Below are 7,067 nucleotides of genomic sequence, written 5' to 3' on the forward strand. Positions count from 1 at the left end.
GACTAGCTCAGGGGAAGCCGGTCTGCCTGTGTCTAGCCTTCAAGTGTTGGGCTCTGGGTGGACTAGCTCAGGGGAAGCCGGTCTGCCTGTGTCTAGCCTTCCAGTGTTGGGCTCTGGGTGGACTAGCTCAGGGGAAGCCGGTCTGCCTGTGTCTAGCCTTCAAGTGTTGGGCTCTGGGTGGACTAGCTCAGGGGAAGCCGGTCTGCCTGTGTCTAGCCTTCCAGTGTTGGGCTCTGGGTGGACTAGCTCAGGGGAAGCCGGTCTGCCTGTGTCTAGCCTTCAAGTGTTGGGCTCTGGGTGGACTAGCTCAGGGGAAGCCGGTCTGCCTGTGTCTAGCCTTCCAGTGTTGGGCTCTGGGTGGACTAGCTCAGGGGAAGCCGGTCTGCCTGTGTCTAGCCTTCCAGTGTTGGGCTCTGGGTGGACTAGCTTAGGGGAAGCCGGTCTGCCTGTGTCTAGCCTTCCAGTGTTGGGCTCTGGGTGGACTAGCTTAGGAGAAGCCGGTCTGCCTGTGTCTAGCACGGGTAGGAAGGTCTCCCAGCAAATCGTCAGCTACCGGGTTGGGGCCAGCATTGCTTTTGACTGGCCAGCAAAAAATAGGGCACAGCTCAAGACCCAAACAACAGCTGAGACACCTGCCTGTGCTGCATCAGGCTAAGCTTGGCTGACTCGGCCCAGAGAAGGTCATCGCAGAGGGAGTATTTCAAAAAAGATTAAAAAGCAACAAGCCAGCCCACTGCAATGCAACACCAGCAAATTGTATTCGCTTGCTAAGCGACACACCCAGACTGCAGGCCCTGTGTGCGTCCAAAGGTCAAGGGCGCCACCTGCTGTCCAGGCTGCAGAAAGTCGACTTTCTCCTCCCCTCCCTTCACCACCATCAACAAAAAGTGCTTGAAGGCAGTGGGTCTCAAAGGGGATGAATTGGGTGGGGTTCCGAAGTCTCTCTGAGATTTGTGAAATGTTCCCATGTTTTTTCGTTTTTACGACGATCTAAAAACGTTAATACAAACATATGCTGGCTCATCTGACTGATGTCTTTATAAATGGAAAGCACCAAGCCGATCCCAGGCCCTCATTTTGCCTTTGCCAGGATATTGCTGAGAGGTTGTGTCAGGTGCTACCATTTTAATTGTTGCAGGTTAATGAAACAACAAAGACAGGCTAAGTACGTAATGAAGCGTTCCTGCTAATAAAAGCCACAGGACTCAGCTGCCAGCCCCGCAGTGATTGCAGAATCACGAGGCTCACAAAGGCACGTTGTTGTTGTTAGCTGTAGTCGAGTCGGCCTGACTCATGGCAACCCCGCGCACAATGGGATCAGACTGTTGTGTTCCGTGGGGCTTTCATTAGCCAATTTTTGGAAGCAGATCGCCAGGCTTTCAGACTAAGACAGAAAGATGATCATAGCAACAGACAAGCGTTCCATCTTTATATAAACCAAAACCAGACCTGTTGCCGCAGAGTCGATTCTGACTCACAGCGACCCTATAGGACAGACTAGAACTGTCCCATAGGGTTTCTAAGGAGCGGCTAGTGGATTCAAACTGCTGACCTTTTGGTTAGCAGCTGAACTCAACCACCGTGCCACCAGGGCTCCAGAACCATGTATATGGACACATTTTTCCTTTAGCCTCAGGCTCAAACATGGCTGGTCATAGCGGTGGTCTTCATTTAAATGTTTGATATTTTGTTCATTGTGGGGTTTTTGCATTCTTTTTGACTTTTTAAAATGTTGCACTGAAATAGTATTTGTTCTGATTACCGAGTGTGGTGCTTCCTTACATTCTGTGGTCAAGGAGAGTGCCTCATTCAGCTCACCCTTAGCCCAGCCCTGCCCAGGGGAGAATGTACAGGGTTTGGGGAGGCCCCGAGTGGTACAGATGGTCAACACGCTTGGCTGCTAACCGAAAGGTTGGAGGTTTGAGTCCACCCAGAGGTGCCCCGAAAGAAAGACCTGGTGACCTAAAAAAAAAAAAAAATTTTTTTTTTTTTTTTTTAGGTGACCTACTTCCCAAAAATCAGCCACTGGGAACCCTGTGGGGTGCAGCTCTACTCTGACACACATGGGGTTGCCATGAGTCGGCATCTACTCCATGGCAACTGGTTTGGGGTTTTGTTGGTGGAAGATGTAGGGAAGGGGAAGAGTTTGCAGAGAGAAAAGAAGGAAGAACAGGTTTTCTGCCAGACCACACACAGAGATTCTTTCTGGTTTGGAGACATTGAGAGAGAGGGAGAATTGCATAAACTCAAGAGTTCCAGGGATCCAAGTGGAGACCCAGCAAGGGGTCCAGACCTCAAAGAGGAAAAACCAGTGTGTCCTTGGAGATAGGGTTATGGGCAGTTGTGCCAAAGATTCCCAGGCTCAAGAGTGGCAAGGAAGCAGGAGAGAGCTACAGAGTTGGAATGGTGGATGTGTCAGCGGTAAACCTGTGAGAAATGAGGACCAAAGGAGGCTCCCCATGACTTGGCACTGGTCAGGACCCCAGAACTGCAGCCCAATGTAGAGAAGATGGCTGAGACCACTGCCCAACAACCAGCAGGGCGGGGACGCACAGTGAAAATGTAATTAGGCTGACAGAAAATAGAATTACGCAGTGATGCTTGCACACCTGTGGTTTCAGACGGATATTAATACCTGCCATACCCAGATGGAGACCCGGAGGTAGGCCACGAGGGTCATTAAGCATCTCGCATTCAGACTCGCTGAATTTACATTTGACGGAGAAATGTATCCATTTAAACATGTCAACTTAAAGCGACATGTTCAGCTTCAGGAAGAATGCTTATTAAAGTCATATTTTCTGTTGTGAGTTACCTCCATGATGCTCCCGCGTAAATCTGTCGGATGCCTAGGAGCTTTCGGTGACGGCTGGTAGACACTGGGAGCACCCTGACAGCCATCTGTCTTCCTCATCCTCCAGCCCCACCAAACTTCTTCTGGGGAGTTGGAGCTGAGAACCACGTAGCAAGCTTCCTCTATCAAATGGAGAGAGGATCCAAGGTCTCTCGTGTGAAATTTACTTTCAGATCCTGATGACGTTATTGGCTTTCTGTCGACATAAATTACGCCAACACCACAGTAGGGAAGCATCGTATTTCCTGTCCTGCCTGATTTGTATAATAGCAGCTGGATTTCTCAACGTCATTTTTTTTAAGGTCAGATTTTCTCCAAGTGTATTCGGTGATATGAGACTTGTCAGAACAAGTCTAGATGTATCTCTATGTTCTTGTATTATCTGTTTCCCAAATTCTATCAGGAAGATAGACAGGGAGAAAAAAAACAATATACCATTAACAACAAAATAAATATCTGGTGCTACTCTGTACCACGTCTGCGTAAAACAGAACGAATACAACCCAAGGGAAAGAGAAATTTCCACTCTATTCCAAGTACCCCTGCTTTCTGGAAAACAATTACAGGTTTTGATGCAATTTATTTCAAGATCCTAGGACACCGTCACCTGTGAGATATAGCCTAGGCTTAACAAGAGCTTTTGACAGGGGAAAGGAACACTGTATTGAGTATTTATCAATTGTAAATGCACTCCAGTTTAAAAAATGTTAAAATGTGAAGGAAAGACAGTAATGGAAATTCTCTCATAGCAAGTCAGCCATTTGTGTTTGCCAATCACATGGTGATCCCATACTGGGACCAAAGGCAAGGCCATAAAACTTGAAATCAAGATGCAGAAGAGAGGTGTGCTTTTCTGGGATCCAGGGGAGGGTGAAAGGACAGATTCACAGCCTTGGATAACCATGGGTTCAGATCCCAGTTCTGCCATTACTTCCTGTGTGACTTAGGGCCTCAGATTTTTCATCAGTAAATCAGGGATTTCTTCATTCATGCAGCAAATATTTATTATGAGCCTGAAACATCCCAGGCACTGTTCTAGACACATAAGGGAAGAAGACAAGAGGTCCCTGCTCTCCTGGAGTTTACGCTCTTCTGGGGAGGGAGACAGACAAGCAAGCATGATAAGCTGCATCATTTCAGAGAGTGAGGGGCTCACTGAAGGAAACGAAACAGAGTAGAGCAGAGTCTGAGTGGGGTGGCCTCTCTGAGGAGGCAATGTGTGAGCTGAGACCTCAGGGAGCTGGAGGAAACCCTTCCAGAGGGAAGAAACAGCCAGGACGGAGGCTCCAAGAGAAGGACAGGCTGTGTTTGAGAAGCCAGAAAAGTCTGTGTGGCTAAAGCAGAGGGAGAAATGGGGAGGAGTTTGGGAGATGACATCAGTGTAGGAGGGCCACGTGAGGGAGGCCACGTTCAGCACCTGTGGGCCACGTGAGGGAGGCCACGTTCAGCACCTTCTGGCCATGGTAAGGGAGGGCCATGTTCAGCACCTGCAGGCCACGTGAGGGAGGCCATGTTCAGCACCTGTGGGCCACGTGAAGGAGGCCACATTCAGCACCTGCTGGCCACAGTGAGGGAGGCCACGTTCGGCACCTGTGGGCCACATGAAGGAGGCCACGTTCAGCACCTGCGGGCCACGTGAGGGAGGCCACGTTCAGCACCTGCTGGCCACAGTGAGGGAGGCCTACGTTCAGCACCTGCAGACCCAGTAAGGGAGGCCACATTCAGCACCTGCGGGCCACGTGAGGGAGACCCATGTTCAGCACCTGCAGGCCATGGTGAGGACTGTGTCATGGTCTAAGTGTAGCAGGAAGCCATTTTAAGCTGAGGGTGATGTGCTTACTTTTTTGTTTAAAATTTCACTCCAGCTTTTGGTCATTTATGCAAGAGATGTTGAGATGGGGTAGTAATACCTGTAACATGAGGTTGTTTGGGATTGGCTGAGAAAATGACAAAGGCCTGCCAGAATACACAGCCCCCCCATATGCTCCTAAAGGGCCACTATCCCTTATACCATGAAACTGAGCGTCTCCTTCATCACGTTTGTACATTTCAGTAAATCACAGCTTATGGGCCTGTCTCTCCCACGAGACTCTGAATGTCTTGACTGCAGATACCGTGCAGCATCCATCGCTGTATTCTCAGGCCCTAGTACAGGGCCTGACTCATAACAGGGAGGCAGATATATTTGCTGAGGAAGTGGCTGAATGCACAAACGAACTTTCTGGGATGGCTGGGGAAGTTATCTGTCTTAGTTACCTAGTGCTGCTGTAACAGAAATACCAGAAGTGGATGGCTTCAAAAAACAGAAATTTATTCTCTCACAGTCTAGGAGGTTAGAAGTCTAAATTCAAGGCACCAGCTCTAGGGAAGGCTTTCTTTCTCTCTGTTGGCTCCAGGGGAAGGTCCTTGTCATCAATCTTCCTCTGGGTCTAGGAGCTTCTCAGAGCAGGGACCCCAGGTCCAAAGGACGGACACCCTCACTACCAGCTTTTCTTTCCTGGTGGTATGAGGTCCCTTTTTCTCTCTGCTCGAGTCTTTCTTTTATAACTCAGAAGAGATTGACTCAAGATACAACCTAATCCTATAGATGGAGGACTGCTCATTAACATAAATCCCCCTAATCCTGCCTCATTAACATCATAAAAACCCATTTCCGTCCAGTCTGTTCCAACTCATAGCAACCCTACAGGACAGAAAAGAACTGCCCCATAGAGCTTCCAAGGAGCAGCTGGTAGATTCGAACTGCCAACCTTCTGGTCAGCAGCCATACCTCATAACCATTGCACCACCAGGGTTCCATATTAACATCATAGAGGTCAAGATTTATAACACATAGGGTAGTCACATCGGATCACAAAATGGCGAATACCCACATAACACTGGACTCACGGCCTTACCAAGTTGACACACATTTTTGGGGCCCATGATTCGATCCATGACAGTGCCTGACATAGCCTCTGCTCTATCACGGAGGTTAAGAGATAAAGATTCAGCTTTAGAAAGTGGGTGAGCTGGTAAAGAAGACGGCCGATCCTCTTTACCAGGCAAGGTATATGGCCTTTCATAACCACAGGTTCAGATCTCAGCTCTGCCATTTACTTCTGGTGTGTCTTCCAATGTAAAATGAATGGAAAAATGAGATGCAAGAATGCAAAAATGGTCACAAATTCTTGGTAGCTCCTCCCAGCAAGAGGTGGAGAGTGTTTCCCCACCCTTGAAGCTTCAGGTGGCTTTATGAATTGCTTCAGCCAATGGAACATAGTGGAAGTGGTGTTGTACAAGTCCCAGGGCTATGAGCCTCAAGAGGCCTTGCAGCTTCCTCTCTCTCACTGGGAACACTTCCACCACCTTGTGGTCAAGCACAGGCTAACCAGATGGAGAATAAGCAACCACATGGAGTAAGGCCCCAGGCATTCCAGCTATTCCCACCAAGAACAGCAAACTCAGCCTAGACCAGGACTTCCCAGCTGAGCCCAGCCCATATCCCCAACCCACAGATTCATGAAAAATAATAAATTGTTACTGTTTAAAACCATTAGGTTTTGGGATTGTTTGTTACACAGCCATAGCTAACTAATACAGAAGACCTAGAGCTGGAGTACTGGTGGCACACTGGTTAAGAGCTCTGCTGCTAACCAAAAGGTCGGCAGTTCAAATCCACCAGCCACTCCTTGGAAACCCTATGGGGCAGTTCTACTCTGTCCTATAGGGTCGCTATGCGTCAGAATCGACTCAACGGCAACAGGTTTGGTTTTCAGCTTAAAGTAGAGACAGAAATCCAATCCAAGAACAAGTCGGCAAGAAAAGAAAGAACAACAACAAAAAAAAACAGGAGGAGAAAACGCAAGTCTATGAGCCCCAAAGCATGAATGAAGGTCAAGACTCTTCCTTCATGCCAAGTGCTGGTGCACACCCCTCTGAAAAACGTTAGAATGGGGAGGGTCCTCCTAGTTTTGCTGGTTTGCTGAGTTGGTTGGATCTTCTGTCGGTGCCTGTGACTGGCTCAGTTTACCCAGTACCTGCCCCTCTCCTGTGGAGTGCCCTACCCAGTCCCCTCCTACTTACCTGTCCTGCTACTATACAAAGCCAACCCACTAAGGCTAACCTTTATCAGCCCTAAGGTGTCAGTGGTGGCAGCAGTCTTTATTTCCCGTTGCAAGTCTGTCTCCAAGCAGACACCGAGTATCCAGGGAGAAGCCTAAGAGCCCCCGTA

Source organism: Loxodonta africana, chromosome 27 (assembly GCF_030014295.1).
Source record: "Loxodonta africana isolate mLoxAfr1 chromosome 27, mLoxAfr1.hap2, whole genome shotgun sequence".
NCBI classification, from domain to species: domain Eukaryota; kingdom Metazoa; phylum Chordata; class Mammalia; order Proboscidea; family Elephantidae; genus Loxodonta; species Loxodonta africana.